Source organism: Aspergillus ochraceoroseus, assembly GCF_002846915.1.
Source record: "Aspergillus ochraceoroseus IBT 24754 chromosome Unknown P175scaffold_2, whole genome shotgun sequence".
NCBI lineage: Eukaryota > Fungi > Ascomycota > Eurotiomycetes > Eurotiales > Aspergillaceae > Aspergillus > Aspergillus ochraceoroseus.
Genome location: NW_024468477.1, coordinates 236,321 through 256,909, shown reverse-complemented (window position 1 = coordinate 256,909; position 20,589 = coordinate 236,321).

Here is a 20,589-nt window from a genome sequence, read left to right as displayed (position 1 = left end):
TATCTTTAGAAGGATTAGTAGTTAATCTAGATAGGTCCTAATTAGACTCTCTAATTACCTATTCTATCTTTATATTTCTACCTTAGAGGCTAGTATTCTATCTTATTAGGTTGGTTATATTAACCTCCCTGCCATGAATACTAATTTCTATGTAATTTAGTGGCTTCTATTTAGTTTAGTTTCTTCTTTAATTTTGGCTGTCTCATGTTAGTAAGTATCTGCCAATATTACTACTAACTATTCTAGGCTACTACCTGGTAGTATTAGATAGGCTGTTTGCTTGTTTATATTAGTATCCTTATCCTTATCCGCGGCTTTAAGTACTAATCTTAATATTTAAACTAGATAATTAAGTAAGTTAAAATTGCCTTCTAGAATATCCCTTATTATAGGATAATCTATATTTGATACTCTTTAGATTAAAATATAGGTTTTAACTTTAATATTCTTAATTATTTATTTAAATTTATTAATTTTAATTATTAGGAAGTTATCCTTTATTATTTAAATAAATATATCTCTATCTCCTGAGAAAAATTCTTCCTTATTAAATATAATATCTCTTATATAAATAATCTTTCTTTCCTTCCTTAAGTTTTATATTTAATAGATATTAATAGATTTATATCCTACTATATATCCTATAAATATTCTTAGGTTAAACTACTTTTCATGCTTTACTATTATGGTTACTTATAGTTTAATTATTATAAATATCTTGTAACTATATATCTTTAGGTAAGCTCTTTAAGGTTTCTTGTATTCTATTATTATTCTATCTTAGTAAGTAATATAGGTATAGAATTAGTTAATTAGTATTTTCTATCCTACCTGATATTTAGGTATTTAGTTATATAGGTATACTACTATATAGATGTATTTAGGCTATAGAAATATAGGTAATTTTACTCTTTATCTTATTATACATGCCTTCTCTTTTATTATACTCCCTGAATACTCTATATCTCTATTTTGGGCTGGTATATATAGAGTAGAGTAGTTAAATCTTACTCCTTTAAATTATATAAAGTCTTTTAACTGTCCCTTTATTTTACTATCTAACTTAATTACTTAGGGTTTAATATTATATTACCTCTCTAGGAGGGTAAATAGATTAAGTAGGGTATTTTTAATTATCTCTATATATTAGTCTAAGAGATAGTAGTCCTATATAAAACCTAATTACTTATCTATAATTAATAGTAGGACTTAATAGTTATCTATCCCTATTTTAAAGTTATAAAAATTAATTACTAATTATAGACCTAGTCCTTCTATAGTAATATAGTTTTTTTAGTTAATTCTTTACTTTATTTTTACTATATTATAGGTATTATATTCTACTATAGTAGGTCCTCTAATCCTTACCCCCTTAGCATTCTTAACTAGATAATCTAATACCTATAGTCCTAGATATCTAAAGTATAAATACCACTATTTTGTATCTCTAATACTAGTAATAGTTTAGAATATTACCTGGCCTGTTATACTATATAATTTATTATTATATTCTATTATAAATTAGCTATATTTCTTATCAAGATAGGCTACTACTATACCTTTAGAGATATAGAATAGGTTAGAGTCAGGATTATTCTTAAAATAGATACTTATTTAATTTAGTAATATAAGTAATACTAGGTTATATATTATTTCTTTATAATAAGCCATATTCTCAAGAATTATATAACTATATTTTATATCTTTATCTTTTTAAATTATAACCTATATACTAATATCTCTATATCCTATAATAGGTACTTTTAAGTCTCCTATCTATATATAGTTATCTTATATTAATTCTATATATTACTTAAATTAATATAAATTATTAAATATATAAATTAATAATCCTAAGTCAAGAATAATAGAGTGCTGTAATAAGTATAGTATAGTTTTAAATTAGATATTAAATAAAGCTTTAACTTTACCTCTATTCTTACCTTTTATTTAACCTACTCCTTGGTTACTTCTTTCTTCTAGTTATTCTAGATCTTATTTATTTTATTCTCGCTCCTTTACTACCTTTTTGGCTAGGGCCTTATTTATCTTGAGTTATATATTAACTAGCTTTCTTATTATATTCCTTTCCTTAAAGTTCTTGGGTGCCTTTTCCAGGAATAGATAAAAGTATTATATCTATTCATGCCTTTAAGAATATATATTATATAATTAATATAAATTCTTAGAAATACTCCTTTTAGAGTTTATTCTTCCTATACTATCATACCTGTACTTATATTTTATTCCCTTATCCTATAACAGGGATATTTCTTTATTACTAGTTATATTTATTGCATCTTTAGTAGCAAATATTAGTCTAAAAGCCCCTCTACTAGTCTTACTATACTACTGCAGGAATATATTAATGGTGTTATGGAAGTTATTTACTATAGTATAGAATAATAGTATTCCTGCTAGTATCTCCTTCTTATAATCTGACTAATAAGATATGGTCCAGGATAGAGCTAGGTAATATATTATATTTAGGAAGTCTTCTACCTAGTCTAGTAATAATATTATAACTCTAAGATTTACTTTAATTATCTATTAAATAGTAAATTCCTAGTTATTTAACTAATTAACTAGGTTGCCTTTTAGGGGTTAGATTACCTTTATATAGGTATTATAAGCTATATTTTGAATTTATTTTTAGTTAACTGCTATATATTCTTTTAATTTGAGATACTACTCTTCTAAGATTTCTATTAGCTTGTAGTAAAAGTAATAGATTTTTAGGGAAATAGTATATTAGACCTAATCTTTTAGTTTCCTAAGTTCTATAACTTAATAGTTATACTTATCTATTTCTATTTTATAGAGTACTACTTTAGAGTTAAAGTCTTATAATAATATTATAGAATTCCTAGTACTATTTACTAGTAGAGTTTCTCTACTATTCCTGATTAGTCTAGTAGGTTATTATAGATAACTCTTGCTACCTTCTATTATTTCCTACAGATTGTTGTCTCTCACTCATGCTTTGAATAAGGATTGCTATATTAGCTAGTCTTCCTACTTGGTGAGCCTTACTATATTATCTTTGTTATTAGTAGTTGGAGGTATTACACTCAGTATTTTACTAATTAGTAGGTTTAATAGGGGTTGTTAGTATTTTAATAATTAGTAGGTTTTAGTAGGGGTTATTAGTATAAATTTACATGCTTTGAGCAAATATAAGACTCTTAATTATTGGATATATGATGATTCTAGGGGTAGCTTAATAGAAGTAGGTGATTGGATATATTGATGTGTGTATGTCTGTTAGGGGGTTGTGTGCTTGCCTAAGGCCTTAATATAGGGTAATAACCCCCCCTTTGCTTACTAAGTACATCACGAGATACCCCTTCAATTCAACAACCACATGCTAAACCACATGCCAAACCACATACCTAGTAACTGAGGGTAATCAGGAGAATAGCAATATTTAAGTTACCTGTACCATGCTAGTAACTTAACTAGATAATATAAATAATAATATAATAATCCTTAAAGTACTAAGAGGTAAGTATTTTATTTTATTACTTCTAATATCTTTTTACTATTCTTATACTCTATATAACTTTACTTTCTTTACTAATACTATTTATACTTAAGTACCTTACTAGTAAGATACTTATAATTTAAAATACTTTTTTAATTAAGTAAAATAATATAGTAAGTATAAGAAGGACTACTTACTCCTCTTTTTAAGAAATAATAAATCTAAACTTTATAGAATCTATAATTATAGTTCTAGAAATTATTATTAAGAAAGATTTAATAGTACTAGTAACTCTCTAGTACTAATCTATTAAATTAATAAAAGATAATAAGTTATAGTATATAATCTAATATATAGTATAAGCTATATAAATAGGTAAAAAAAAGATACCTAAATCTAAATTCTTTAAAATATAAAATCTAAAGGAACTTAATATTTTTCTAGAAGATCTTTAAAACTATTTTAGATTATAAGAGAAACTTTATAAGAGTAATATAGTTAAGATTTATTATATTATAGATTACTTAAAAAATAATATAAAATAGATATAATACTTTAAATATAAAGTAAATTCTAAAAAACTTACCTATATAAAGTTTACTAAATTCCTATAAAACTTCCTAGAACTAGAAAAAAATTATAAGTAGATAATAATTTACTAGCTCTTATATATAAGATAAGAACTATAATAGAGTATATAAATCTTAATAACCTAGATAAAGAAGTTTATTCTAATAATTAAAGCTAATTTTAAAGAATTCTTCTACTAGCTAGCTATTTAAATAGCCTGGCCTAAATTATATAAGGAAATCTAATAGGATATAATAATATTATAAAGTCTAGTTAAAGTTATTAAACTAAAGATAAGGTATAAGAAACTTTAGAAATAAAAGAAGTAGGAAAAACTAAATAAAGTATAATTAAATTAATCTCTAGAGTCTTATATATTAAAGAATAACTTAAAAAAAAAAAAGAAAGATAATAATAAAATAATAAATTCTTAATTAAATAAATTCTAATAGAAAGAATTAAAAAAGAAGTAATAAAATTACTAGAATTAATAAAAAGAAGGCTAATATTACTAGTATAATTAAATTAGTTATATTATAAGAAAATATCTCTAGTATAAAGAAGGTACTAAGGGGGCAGGAAAATTAGAGAACTAGAACTAATAATAATTAAATATTCTAAAATTTCTAGTACTCTAATAAGATAAAGAGGTACTAGTAGGACCTCTTCTAGCTACTATAGCTATCTTAATAAGCAAGAAATAGGTTATAATAAAGGTACTTATAGATACTAGAATAAATAAAAATTTTATTTTTTATTACCTTTTAGCTAAAGAAGGAATAAAACTTAATAAAATAAAAATAAAATAATCTATATATTTTATTAATAACTTAATAATACTATATTATATAAGATTCTAGATAAAGAATTAAATTATAGATAATTTTAATAAAATTAGAAAATTTAATATAGAATATTATATAGTAAATTTAGAAGAAAAAAAATATTAACTAATTCTAAAGTATAATTAATTAAGCCTAATTAATCTTAATATCTTCTTAGTAGTAAATACCTGGTATTACTAAGAAAAAAAATTAAAAATTAAAATTAAATTACTTAAGTAATTTAAGAATATAATAAGGTAAGGACTTATTATACTAGTCTTAAGCTAACTATATAATAATAGTAGTATAATAAGGGCTCTCTCTAAATATTATAAGAAATAAAAATTAATATTTTTAAAGAAAAAAATAGAGGTACTCCCCTCTAAAAAAGCTAGTTATAATATACTATTAATTACTAGTATAGTACTATTAATAGGCTAGCTATATAATATATTAAGAATAAAGTTAGTAACTTTAAGAAAGTATATTAATTAAATATTAGAAAAAAAATAGATCTAGCTCTTAATAAGTATAATAAGTATGCTAGTATTTTTTATATAAAAAATTAATAAATTACTATAATTTTATATAGATTATAAGGGCCTAAATATAATTATTATTAAGAATTAATATTTCTTTCTATAAATTAATAAACTAATAAATTAACTAGTTAAAGTTAAATAATTTATTAAACTAGATTTATAAGATATTTATTACTAGATTTATATTTATTAGAGTAATAAATAGAAGATAATATTTTATATAAGATATAGATATTATAAATATTTAATTATATTTTTTAGATTATATAATATCCTAGCTATCTTTTAAGTATATATTAATAAAGTAATAAAAAAGATTTTAGATAAATTTTATATAATATATCTAGATAATATCTTAATTTACTTATAAATAAAGAAAGAATATAAATACTATATTAATAAAGTATTATTATATTTCTAGAAATATAATCTTTATATAAAACTTTTAAAATATAACTTTTATTAGAAGGAAGTATATTTTCTTAACTTTATTATAGGAATTAAAGGAATTTAAATAAATCTTAAGTAAGTATATATTATAAATAATTAACTAGAATTATATTTATTCTATAATATTTAGGTATTCCTAAAATTTATAAGATATTTTTAAAAATTTATTTACTAGTACTCTAAGATTACTACCCTATTAAGTAATATATTAAAGAGAATAATAAAGGGGAGAAAAAATAGCCCCTTTAAGATAATAAAGAATAATTAAAGTATCTTTAAGATACTAAAATAGGTATTCTCTAGATCTCTAGTATTATAATATTTTAACCTAGAATAAGAGATACTTCTAATAACTAATATATTAGGTTTTATAATTATAGGAATCCTAATATAATATAATAATATCTAGTTTATAAAAATATAATATATTATTTAATAATCTATAATTTTCTATTTAAAAAAGTTAATTAAAATAAAAAGAAAGTATAAAACTTATAATTAAAAATTACTAGCTATAATAAAATACTTTAAAGTATAATACTACTATTTTAAAGATAACTTATATATAATATATATATAAATAGATTATATAAATCTAAAATATTTCTATATTATTAAGATTCTAAATTAATATTAGACTAGATAGGCTAAGCTCCTAGTAATATATAATTTCTAGATTAAATATTAGTCTAGTAACTTTAATCTAGTTAATATACTTTTAAGGCAAAAGAATTATAAACCTACTTAATAAAATATAGCTAAAAAACTCTTACTTATACTTTAGATAAAGTTAGAAGATTTATAAAATAATTAAAATAAAAATAGAATAGTAATTTCTTAAAAGATTCTAATTATATAATTAAAAAATCTAGAACTTTTAACCTAAAGAATACTAGTATAAAAAGTAATTAGTAATAAATAAGTCTATAAGATACTATTAATTACTTTATAAAATTTATTTTAGGAGATATAATATAGGGATATCTATATAAATTAAATTTAGAGTAATACTAGTAAGGAATACCTGACATACTAAAGATATATTTAAATAATAGGGAAATTACCTAAATAAGAAATAATAAAGTAACTTAAGAATAATATTAAATAAAAGTAAATTTATAAGAATAGATAGTATATTAATAATAATAGACTAGTATAATATAGTAAGACTATCTATATTTCTTTTAATTAAGTAATATACTAAGAATTACTAAGAATATACTATAATAATTTATATATAAGTTACTTTAATTAAGAGAAGATATTAGATCTTATTAAATAAAAATTTTACTAGAATACTCTATAATATAATATTAAGAAGTATATAAAGAGTTATTTAATTTATTAAAAAATAAAAATACTTAAATAATTTTTACTAGACTAGCTTATAAAACTCCTAATACTAGAATATTCTTAATAAGATCTAATTCTAGACTTTATTATAAACTTACTATTATTAATATAAAAGGGGCGCGTGTATAATACTATTTTAATAATTATAGATTAATATATTAAGGAAGTTAAATATCTCTTAATAATAGAGAATATTAATATTAAGAAGCTAGCTAATATATTTATAAAAGAGATTATATTTAAAATAGGAGTATTAAGAAGTCTAGTAAGTAATTATAGCTTATTCTTTACTAGTAAATATTAGATCTAGCTATATTAAGGACTTTAAATTAAAGAATAACTAAATATTATATTCTACTTATAAATAAATAGCTAAATAAAATATTAGAACTAGATATTAAAAATTTATTTAAGGACTTATATTAATTACTAATAAATTAATTAAATAGACTAGCTAGATATAATAGAATTTATATATAATAATATAAAAAATATATTATTAAAAATATTTTCTTATAAGATATAATATAGCTACTAGCTAGTATTATTTAAGCTTGCTAATATTAGGGACTCTAGTATAATTATAATAATAGAAGAATAACTTAACTAACTATAAATAAAATATTATTAGCTAGAAGAGAGCCTATACTATACTACTAAATAATAAGTAAGAAATTATAATAGGAGGTATTACTTAATTAAATATTATATAGGCTAATAAGTACTACTATTTATAAAGAATATCTATATATAGAGGCCTAGTAAGAAGCTAGATATTAAATATAAAGGGCTATTTAAAATAGTTAAGATAATAAGTTAATAAATATATTATCTATAATTATCTAGATTATATAGAAAAATCTACCTAGTCTTTTATATATTATTTCTTAAGAAATAGAATATAAAAGATAATAACTTATTAATATTACTTTAGCTAGTTATTATTAATAATAAGGAAGAATAGGAGGTAGAATAGATTATTATATAATAAAAGCTATATAGTAAAGACTAATATCTAGTTAAATAGAAAGAATAGCTAATATATAAGAATACTTAATAATTAATAAAAGACTTAAAAAATATATAAGATATCTTAAATAAGTTTTATTATATAAATAAAATATAGGCAAGATATTAGTAAAATATTATAAAATAATAAAATATAAAAATAATAAATTAATAAGAATTAAGAAATTAAAAAAATTATAAAAATATATTAATAATATTACTCTTCCTTTTTTTTTACTAGATTTTAAGATTTAATAGAGGCATATTATAGATATTAAGAAATTTTAAAAAAATAATTTAATTTTATTATATAAAAATAAAAATAATAAAATACTTATATTATAATATTAGTAAACTCTTAATTATTATAATTATTTTAAATCTTTTTATTATTATTCTCTAACTTTATTATATTACTCCTAATATACTATATATTAAGTAAGTAAAATATATTATAATTAATAAATTAAAATAATCTTTTTATCTAGTCCTTAATCTTAAGATAATAAATAAAAATCTTAATAATATAGGCTTATCAGGTACAGGCTATCATACTTACTATCTTACTAGATATTATCTAAATTTCCCTAAGACTAACCTATATAAATAAGATAATAGGAAAGTACTTTTTATATAAGTAGGTATATTAAATATACTACTATTCTAGATTTAGGTATATATAGGAATAGGCTTTTATAAGACTATTATTTATATACTACTAAGATTTAGTATAATATAGGTAATATAGTATCCATATAATAGCAGCCAGGCTAGTAAAGGTAACTAAAATAGTTAGAGTAGCTAGGGCCACAGTAATAATAGGAATAATAAAAGCTAGTATAATAATAAGAGCCAGCATAATAATAGGAGCTAGTATAATAATAGTAGTAGGAGTAGCTAGAGTTACTATAGTAAAAGAAGTAAAAAAAGAGATAGCAGGAATTACTATAATATTAGGAGTAATTATAAAAAATAAGGGGGATATAATCCTACTAAATAATAAAGTAATAATAATAAGAATTATAAGAAATATACTAGTAATAATAAGAATTATAAATACTATAATTAATATAAATATAGGGAGATTTACTATAGAAGTCTATAAATAATTAATATAATAAATCTATACTACTAGAATAAAAGTATTTATAAAGAAAAAAATAATAATAGCTAAATAAGCTCTCTCTTATAGAGATATAACTAGTATAATACTAGATAAAGAATACTTTAAGAGAGCTATAAGGTTTATAATATAATTAGCTATTATTATAATACTTAAGTAATAATAACCTATCTAGTATAATATATTAATTTATTAAAAGAGATTTTTTAAAATATAGATTAGATTAGAAAAAATATATATAAAAGAGTATTTCCTTATAATATTTATATTATAATAATATCTTTACTTATTACTAGTATACTTAGTAAATTACTTACTCTTATTTATTATCCTATTTAAAGTAAAATATAATATTATTTATATTTTATTTAATAAAATATAATTAATAAAAATAATATTATATATATTATTATTATCTCTAGTATTAAATAAAAAAATAAATTATATTATACTAACTAGGACTAGCTCCTCCTTAATAGAGTACCAAGCTAGATTAGGTATAGTATATATAGCGCGCGGACATGCTACTAAGGGAAGAAAAGATAATTATTATAATAATTATATAATATATAATTATATACTAAACTATATACTAAATTATATATCTAGTAATTAAAAGTAATTAAAAAAATAATAATATTTAAGTTACTTATATTATACTAGTAACTTAACTAGGTAATATAAATAATAATATAATAATCTCTAAAGTATTAAGAGGCAAGTACTTTATTTTATTACTTCTAATACCTTCCTACTATCCTTGTACTCTGTGTAGCTTTGCTTCCTTTACCAACACTACCCATACTCAAGTGCCTCACCAGTGAGATGCTTACATCTTTATAATCTATATAAGAGGTATTAATATATATATGTAATAAATTATTTAAATAGCTTAAGATTATTATATAGTCTAAGGTCTTCTTTAAATATTAGAAAACTTATTTAATTATATTATAGTTTAACTTACTAGAATTATAATTCCTTTATAGTAGTTATATTATTATATATTAAATATCTAGTTAGATCTGAATAGTAATCTAATTTAAAGATCTAGTTAGTTCCTAATAATAGGTAATATCATCTTCACCTATAGAGGCATATATAGTATCTAGAATAATACTGCTAGTATCTAGCATCTCTCTAGTTAATTTCTATTCCAGAGTTATTAGTATATAACATGACTAAAGACTATAGAAATTCTATTTATAGAGTATCTTTTGAATATATATATATTAGAATATTAATATTAGATTACTAAGTAATTTATAAATATTATATCTTAAGAATTATATAGGCTTATTTAATTACTTTAATTTAAAATATTTTTCTAGCTTATCTATAAATTATTAAATATTTACTTTATTAGGGCTAGTAACTATTATATTATTAATATAAATAATAAGTATTAGTTACTAGTTTAAATTATAATAAAAATATAAGTCTTTATTAATTACCTTTATACTAATTTTTACTAGAATATTATAAAATTCCTTATACTAAAGAAATACTAATTATTATAATTTATATAAAGTTTAGAATAGTAAATATACTATATTATCTTATTTATTAAAACTAGTTAATTAGTATATATAGATTTTTTAATCCTTAATTATTATATTAAGATAAGTAGTTATTATATTAAATTATACTTATTTTAAATTAAAATAAGTAATTATACTTAAAAATAGCTTTACTAAAGTATCTATTATTACTAGGGAGTAGATTTAGTTAAAGTCTATATTTAATTTTTAAAAATTTCTATATATAACCTATCTTATATAAAATTATAATATATTATTATTTATATTTAATTTTAAATTATATATTTATTTTCCTAATAAAATCTTTATATTTTTTAATAATAGTATAAATTTATAAGTCTAAATAACTTTAAGCTTACTAATTTAACTTTATATTACTTATATCTAGTAATTCTTTTATAATAACTTTATTACTTAAATATAAGTTTATAAGATTCTAACTTTATAAGTTTTTATAAGCTTAATCTCTAGTATAAAATTATTAAGATCTAGTAATATTATAATAATTATATTTAGTAATTTTTCTAGCTTTAGATAGGATTCTAATAAATAAGGTATTTCTAGAAGTATTTTTAGAAATAATATAAACTAGAATTAAGATTATTATTCTTATTTTACCTCCTCTTCTTATAGTTACTTTACCTACTTATCTTTAAAGTAAATATTTTAGTATTAACCCTTTATAGATCTTAAAGATCTCTATAGAGTAGTAATACTATTACTAGTATTATTACTAGTAGAATTCTATATTTTTACTAAATTAATTATTTCTACCTTCCTAATATTAAATTTAACCTACTTTTTAATCTTTAAATACTTCTTTTTTAATATATCTAGAGTTATTAGAGTATAATTATTTTTAAAAGATTCTAAAATTAGTAAGACCTCTCTATATTAGGAAAATAACTCTAGAAGCCTTTATATTAGTTATAATACTAGTATCTTTTTAAAAATAAGTTAACTAGTATATAAATTATTTATAATAAAATAATTAATTATCTCTTTATATCTACTCTACTTAGATTATTCCTCTATACTAGGTCTTACTATCTCCTTTATATTTTTGCTAATTACTTAATTATTTTACTTAGTAATAATTTTAGAAACAGCCTAGGAGGCAGGCCTAGAGGCAGGTATCTGCTCTAGTATAATAAGCTTAGTAGTTTTGGAGATAGCCCTAGGGGTAGCCCTAGAGGTAGGTGGCTGCTTGGGTATAATAAGTTTGATACCTGCCTCTAGATTAGGTAGGGTAGTTTTAGAGACAGCCCTAGAGATAGGTAGCTATAGATATATTAAATCAGTACCTACCTCTAGGTTAAATAGGCTTGGTTTAGGTAGGGCTAGATTAGGTATTAATATTTAAATTCTCCCTATAATAACTTTATTATTAATTACTAATAATAAGATTTAGGGAATAATATTACTTTAAAATACTTTATTATAGATTATTCTTTCTTTTTTAATATTAATAAATATAATTACTTTAAATAAATTATTATTATTTAGTTTTAATTTATTAGAAAATTATAATTATATTTTATCTATTTTATTAATATTATTTTTATTAAATATTATATTCCTTAACTAAATTATTTTCTCTATATCTAGATATTATACCTTATAGATATAATCTTTATTATATTTAATTAATTAATTAATTTTTATTCTAGGTAATATTTTTATACTTTTAATCCTATTCTTATATAAGATATTTATAAATACCTTATATTTTTATATATAAATATATTATAAATTAATATCTTTAATTAAGATATTTAATTTTTTATAAAAAAATTATATAAGTAGCTTTTCTTTATTATTATCTTTCTTAACTAACTTATTTAAAATATAAACTACTATATTTATACTATATAATTATATAATTAGCTTTATTTTTACTTATATATATATTATATAGGTAGTCTAGATTATATAGCTACTAAATTATTTAATACTATTATTTTCCTTAGAGATTTATAGTAATATTAGTTTATATATAATATTAAAATCCTTATTCTATCTAGTATACTTATTAAATTTAGGAGTAGAATTAAATCTGACCCTTTTAATATAAATACTAGTTATATTTAGCTAATTATTATATATTTTCTTTAATACCTTTAAAGATTTACTTTTTACTTTTAAATATTATATAAAAAAGTATCTAGAATAATTATCTAGAATTAGTAGAATATATCTAATACTATTTTTTCTAATTAATTTAATTTCTTAAAGATCTATATATATAAATTATAATAATTTTATTATATATAGTTATGGTTTTCAGGATATCCTTTTTTTTAATTTTAATAATTAATATACTTTATAATATAGCTTAATATTCTAATTAATAGTAAGTAAGTTATTAGTAGCTAAGTTATTACTTTTATTATAAAGTATTACCTTATTATACTTTAATTATTTAATAGATAGATAATCTAATTATTAATATAATAAGTCTATTAGTATAGTAGGCATGATTACTATCTTATTTAGAACTAAAAATAGAATATTATTATTTAAGATAGTATATCTAATTATCTTATCTATTACTATTTTATAAATATATTAATTTTTTAAATTAAAATAAATTCTTAATTTTACCTTTATTCTTTTTACTAGTATCAAGTTATATAATATATTTAGATTTTAAAAATATTTTATTTAATATAATATTAAAGTACTATTATCTAATTTAAATTAAATTATTACTTTTCTATAATCTTAGGAATATACTACCTTATTATTAGAGATAATAAAACTATAATTCTTAAAGCTATTTAGATCTTTAATTAGGTTATTAAAGAGATTATAATTATTATATATTATATAACTTACTCTAGAGTTATATAGCTACTTATTCCTAAAGATAGTTAATATTAAAACTATTAATATATTAACTTTAGATAATATAAAATTATTAGTATCTAGAATAGTATTAGCTTATATAATTAGAATAATAACTTAATTTTAGATTAAATTATTCCTATTCTTTAACTTATATAGCTTAAAGTATTAAAGTATTAAAATTAGTCTCTATTCTTTCTTCTACTTATTAATTATTAAATATAAGTAGTTCTTAGTATTATATTTTTCTTCCTTATAAAATAGATATAGTATTCTAGACTTTCTAGATTATTTTAACTAATAATTAATATAGCTAGTAATTATTATATTTTATAATAATATATATTTCTACTATTATTATTATCTCCTTCTATTATGTCACGGCGCGAAGCCGTAGTACCTATCTAGTTAGATTCTGCCTTGACTATCTACCCTTATCCCTATATTTAAGCCATATTATCCTTGATTCTATTATAGCTCTTCAAGCTACATCCTATCTATTACCTAATACCTACTATTCTACTATTCTATCTAATTAGCTTCTAGTTAATAAATATCTAAATCTAACTCTACCCCCTAATATTACATAACTTCTCTCTATTAGGAGTTAATTACTACTATCATACCTGCCTTACTACCCATGCTATCTAAAGGCATGGAAACCCTCCTATATAATACCCCTAATAAATTAAGATAGTATATTACTAAAATATACTAGTTTTCTACTATTATTATAAAAAAACTTTATAAATTATTTATTTTATACTTTATTATTACTAATCTTCTTAATTATATTTAATAGAAAAATAATATAATTAAATACTAGAAAATATAAGTTAAAGAAATTTAATAGAAGCTATTTAAAGTACTTACTTAGAATAGCATGCCTTCTTAATTACTATCTCCTTCTAAAAAAGATATTAATATTACTACCCTTCCTACTACTATTACTACTCTTATTATACTTATTCTTACTATCTAAACCTCTAAATAACTTTCTAACCCTAATAAGTTTAATAACTAATAAAGTAACTTAAGATACTTTACTTCTTAAATTTACTAGAAAATAATTATAAACCTTAATTATTTTCTAACTTTAAATAATAGAATAACTTATATAACTAGTTACTTTAAAGAAACTTTATATATCTAAATTTTATTATATATTTAAGATAAAATCTATAAATTAAATAATTATATTAAAATTTTAAAAATCTTAGAGAAAGTTTTTAGAGATCTAAATCTAGAAATTAATACTTATACTAATCTATTTTATCTCTAATAAACTTACTATAAATTTAATATTTTTTTTACTAAATTCTAATATCTTATATTAAAAAAAAATATAAATAAAAATATCTTATTTATAATTCTAGAATAGGCTATTAATTAAGAATTTTAAGAGATATTAATATATTTTAAAACCTTATTATAATATTATAATTTTACTAATTATCTATAAAATCTAGAAAATTATTATTATTATTATATAAGTACTACTCTACCTTTATTTATAAAGAATTTCTAGTCTCCCTAACTTATTTTAAAGCTAATTTTTACTACTTAAATTCTTATAATCTCTATTAATCCTATTATTACTACTACTCCTACTAAAGACTTAATAGACCTGTCTATTATCTATTACCTTAATTATTAAATCTAATACCTATATTACTACTACAGTAGTATTAACTACCTAGTAGGTAGCTACCTGTACTTTAACTAAAGACTAACTAGCCATATCTCTATATCTACTACTAAACTAGACCTATACTCCCTATTAACTAGAACCCTGCCTGTTAAATACCTTATATTTCCTAAATTAGAAAATAGAATATTCCTAATCTAAGTTATAATTAAAGACACCCCTAGTACTCCTTTTACTTATTAAAGGCTATAATAACTAGAATAATAGTAAAGAAAAAAAATTACTAATCTAAATTAATAATCTTACTTATTAACCTAGAAACTTCTAATAAGATTCTACTAATCTTTATAATAATTAATTCTAGAATTAAGAATAAATATTTTATAGATTATAATTAAGCTATAGATAACTAATTAAAGATATTATTATTAAGGAATTCTATCTTATTAAAGAGATTTAATAGTACTTTAGTAAAGTTTAATTATATTATTTATTTTATTTATTTAATTTAAAAAATTTATAATTATATTAAAAAAAATATTATTTTCCTTATAATCTAACTTATATACTTTCCTATTATTCTTAATTTATCTTAATTAAAGATTTATAATTCCTAGATTAGATTTACTAATTATATTATTCTATTTAAAAGCTCCTATTATAAAAAATACTATAATATATTTTTAAAGCCTATAAAAATTTTAATATTATATAATATATTATTAAAAGCTTTTTTTTAATATCTTAATTCCTACTCTAAATTTCTAAAGAATTAAGATATTACTAGAGTCTTAATTACTACCTATACTATATATACTTACTATAGATACTAGATATTTACTATTATTATTATTAATATTAAAGCTACTCTAAACCTTATTACTATTATTAAATTTAAATTACAAGAGTAACTACCCCTTAAGTTTACTAAATTTTATAATATATTCTTACTAAAGAAGGCTAAGTACCTACTATCCTATTAATCTAATAATTATAAGATTAAATTACTATCTAGAAAAATCTTATTTTTTAGGAGCCTATATAGCATGTCCTAAGATAAATTAAAAATTCTAAAGAAATAGATTAAAAAAAATTTAAAAAAAGATTTTATTTATCTTAATTTCTTTCCTATTATATTCCCTATTTTATTTATAAAAAAATCTAGAGGAGGCTTATAATTTTATATAGATTATTAAGCCCTAAATATAATTATTATAAAAGATTATTACTTACTATTACTAATAAAAAAGATACTAAATAATTTAAAAAAAATAAGATATTTCTTAAAAATTAATATTATTTTTACTTTTAATAATCTATAGATTAAGAAAGGATAAAAATACCTTACTATTTTTTAAATTTAGTTAAGCTTATTTAAATTCTTAATAATACTATTTAGACTTACTAGAGTCTTAATATTATTCTAGAGATTTATTAATAAAGCCCTATATAATTATTTAGATATCTTTTATATTATATATTTAAATAATATTCTAATTTATAGCTAAATCTATACTAAATATACTTATTATATCTAATAAGTATTAAAATACTTATAAATAGTAGGACTTTATATTAAATTTAATAAATATAAATTCTTTATATATAAGATAAAGTTTCTAGAACTAATTATAAGTAAAAATAGTTTCTAAATAGACTTTAATAAAGTAAAAATAATTACTAAATAAAAAATACTAACCTATCTAATTAATATTTAAGTGTCACGGCGCGAAGCCGTAGTACCTATCTAGTTAGATTCTGCCTTGACTGTCTGCCCTTATTCCTGTATTTAAGCCATGTTGTCCTTAATCCTGTTATAGCTTTTTAAGCTATGTCCTATCTATTACCTGATACCTACTATTCTATTATTCTGTCTAGTTAGCTCCTAGTTAATAAATATCTAAATCTAACTCTACTTCCTGATATTATATAGCTCCTCTTTACTAGGAGTTAATTACTACTATCATGCCTGCCTTGCTACTCATGCTATCTAAAGATATAGAAACCCTCCTGTATAATACTCCTGATAAATTAAGATAATATATTATTAAGATATACTAGTTCTCTATTATTATTATAGAAGAATTCTATAAATTATTTATTTTATACTTTACTATTATTAATCTTCTTAATTATATTTAATAAAAAGATAATATAATTAAGTATTAAAAGATATAAATTAAAGAAATCTAATAAGAGTTATTTAAAATATTTATTTAAAATAGTATATCTTCTTAATTATTATCTCTTTCTAAAAAAGATATTAATATTACTATCTCTTCTATTATTACTACTACTCTTACTATATCTATTTCTACTACTTAAATCTTTAAATAACTTTCTAATCTTAATAAGTTTAATAGCTAATAAAGTAACTTAAGATACTTTATTTCTTAAATTTACTAAAAAATAATTATAAATCTTGATTATTTTCTAACTTTAAATAATAAAATAGCTTATATAACTAGTTACCTTGAAGAAATCTTATATACCTAAATCTTATTATATATTTAAGATAAAATCTATAAATTAAGTAATTATATTAAGATTTTAGAAATTCTAGAGAAAGCTTTTAGAAATCTAAATTTAGAAGCTAATACTTATACTAATTTATTTTATTTTTAATAAATTTATTATAAGTTTAATATTTTTTTTACTAAATTTTAATACCTTATATTAAAAAAAAATATAAATAAAGATATCTTATTTATAATTCTAAAATAGACTATTAATTAAAAATTTTAAGAGATATTAATATATTTTAAGACCTTATTATAATATTATAACTTTATTAATTATCTATAAAATTTAAAAAATTATTACTATTATTATATAAGTACTATTCTATCCCTATTTATAAAGAATTTCTAGCTTCCCTAACTTATCTTAAAGCTAATTCTTACTACCTAAATTCCTATAATTCTTATTAATCCTGTTATTACTATTATTCCTACTAAAGACTTAATAGACCTGTTTACTACTTATTATCTTAATTATTAAACCTAATACCTATATTACTACTATAGTAGTGCTAACTACCTAGTAAGTAGCTACCTATATCTTAATTAAAGACTAACTAGCTATATCTTTATATCTACTACTAAACTAGACCTGTACCCCCTATTAACTAGAATCCTGCCTATTAAATACCCTGCATCCCCTAAATTAGAAAATAAAGTATTCCTAATCTAAGCTATAATTAGGGATACCTCTAGTACTTCCTTTACCTATTAAAGGCTATAATAACTAGAATAATAATAGAGAAGAAAAGTTACTAATCTAAATTAATAATTCTATTTATTAATTTAGAAATTCTTAATAAGATTCTATTAATCTTTACTATAATTAATTCTAGAGTTAAGGATAAATATTTTATAGATTATAATTAGATTATAAATAATTAATTAAAAATACTATTATTAAGAAATCTTATCTTACTAAGAGGATTTAATAGTATTCTAGTAGAATCTAGTAATATTATTTATTTTATTTATTTAATTTAAAAAATTTATAATTATATTAAAAAGAATATTATTTTTTTTATAATTTAATTTATATACTTTCCTATTATTCTTAGCTTATCTTAGTTAAAGATCTATAATTTTTAGATTAGATTTATTAATTATACTATTCTATTTAAAAGCCCTTATTATAGGAAGTACTATAATATATTTCTAAAGCTTATAAAGATTTTAGTATTATATAATATATTATTAAAAGTTTCTCTTTAATGCCTTAATTCCTGCCCTAAATTTTTAAAGAATTAAGATATTATTAGAGTCTTGATTACTACCTATATTATATATACTTACTATAAATACTAGATATTTACTACTATTATTATTAATATTAAAGCTATTTTAAATCCTATTATTATTACTAAATTTAAGCTATAAGAGTAACTACCCCCTAAGTTTACTAAATTCTATAATATATTCTTACTAAAGGAGGCTAAGTACCTGCTACTCTATTAATTTAATAATTATAAGATTAAATTATTACCTAGAAAAATCCTACCTTTTAGAAGCTTATATAGCATGTCTTAAGATAAACTAAAAGTTTTAAAGAAATAGATTAAAAAAAATCTAAAAAAAGATTTTATTTATTCTAGTTTTTTCCCTACTATATTCCCTATCTTATTTATAAAGAAATTTAAAAAAAGCTTATAATTTTATATAGATTATTAAGCCCTAAATATAATTATTATAAAAGATTATTATTTATTACTACTAATAAAAGAGATATTAAATAATTTAAAAAAAATAAGATATTTCTTAAAAATTAATATTATCTTTACTTTTAATAATCTATAAATTAAAAAAGAATAAGAATATCTTACTACTTTTTAAACTTAATTAGGCCTATTTAAATTCTTAGTAATATTATTTAGACTTACTAGAGCCCTAGTATTATTCTAGAGATTTATTAATAAAGCTCTATATAATTATCTAGATATCTTCTATATTATATATCTAGATAATATTCTAATTTATAGCTAAATCTATACTAAATATACCTATTATATTTAATAAGTATTAGAATGCTTATAAGTAGTAGAACTTTATACTAAATTTAGTAAATATAAATTTTTCATGTATAAGATAAAGTTTCTAGAACTAATTATAAATAAAGATAGCTTCTAAATAAATCTTAATAAAGTAAAAATAATTATTAAATAAAAAATATTAATCTATCTAATTAATATTTAAGTTTTTATTAGCTTTAGGAACTTTTACTACTAATTTATTTATAATTTTTTAAAAATTATTAGACTATTAGTTAACCTAATTAAGAAAGATATTAACTTTAACTAGATACCTGCCTATTAAGAAGTATTTAAATAATTAAAAATTACTTTTATAAATACCCTAATACTAAAACCTTTTAATTAATTAAAAAATATAATTCTAGAAACTAATATCTTTAATTATATATTTACTAGAGTACTATTATAATATAATAATAAAAATATATTATACTCTATTATATTTTTCTTTAAGAAATATTTTATAATAAAATATAATTATAAGATTTATAATAAAGAACTATTAGTTATTATTTATTACTTTAAAGAATAGTACCCTAAACTAGAAGGAACTCTATTATTTATAAAAGTTATTATAGATTACTAGAATTTAGAGTATTTTATATTAATTAAGTTACTAAATTATTAATAAGCCTGCTAGTCTAAATTTCTAT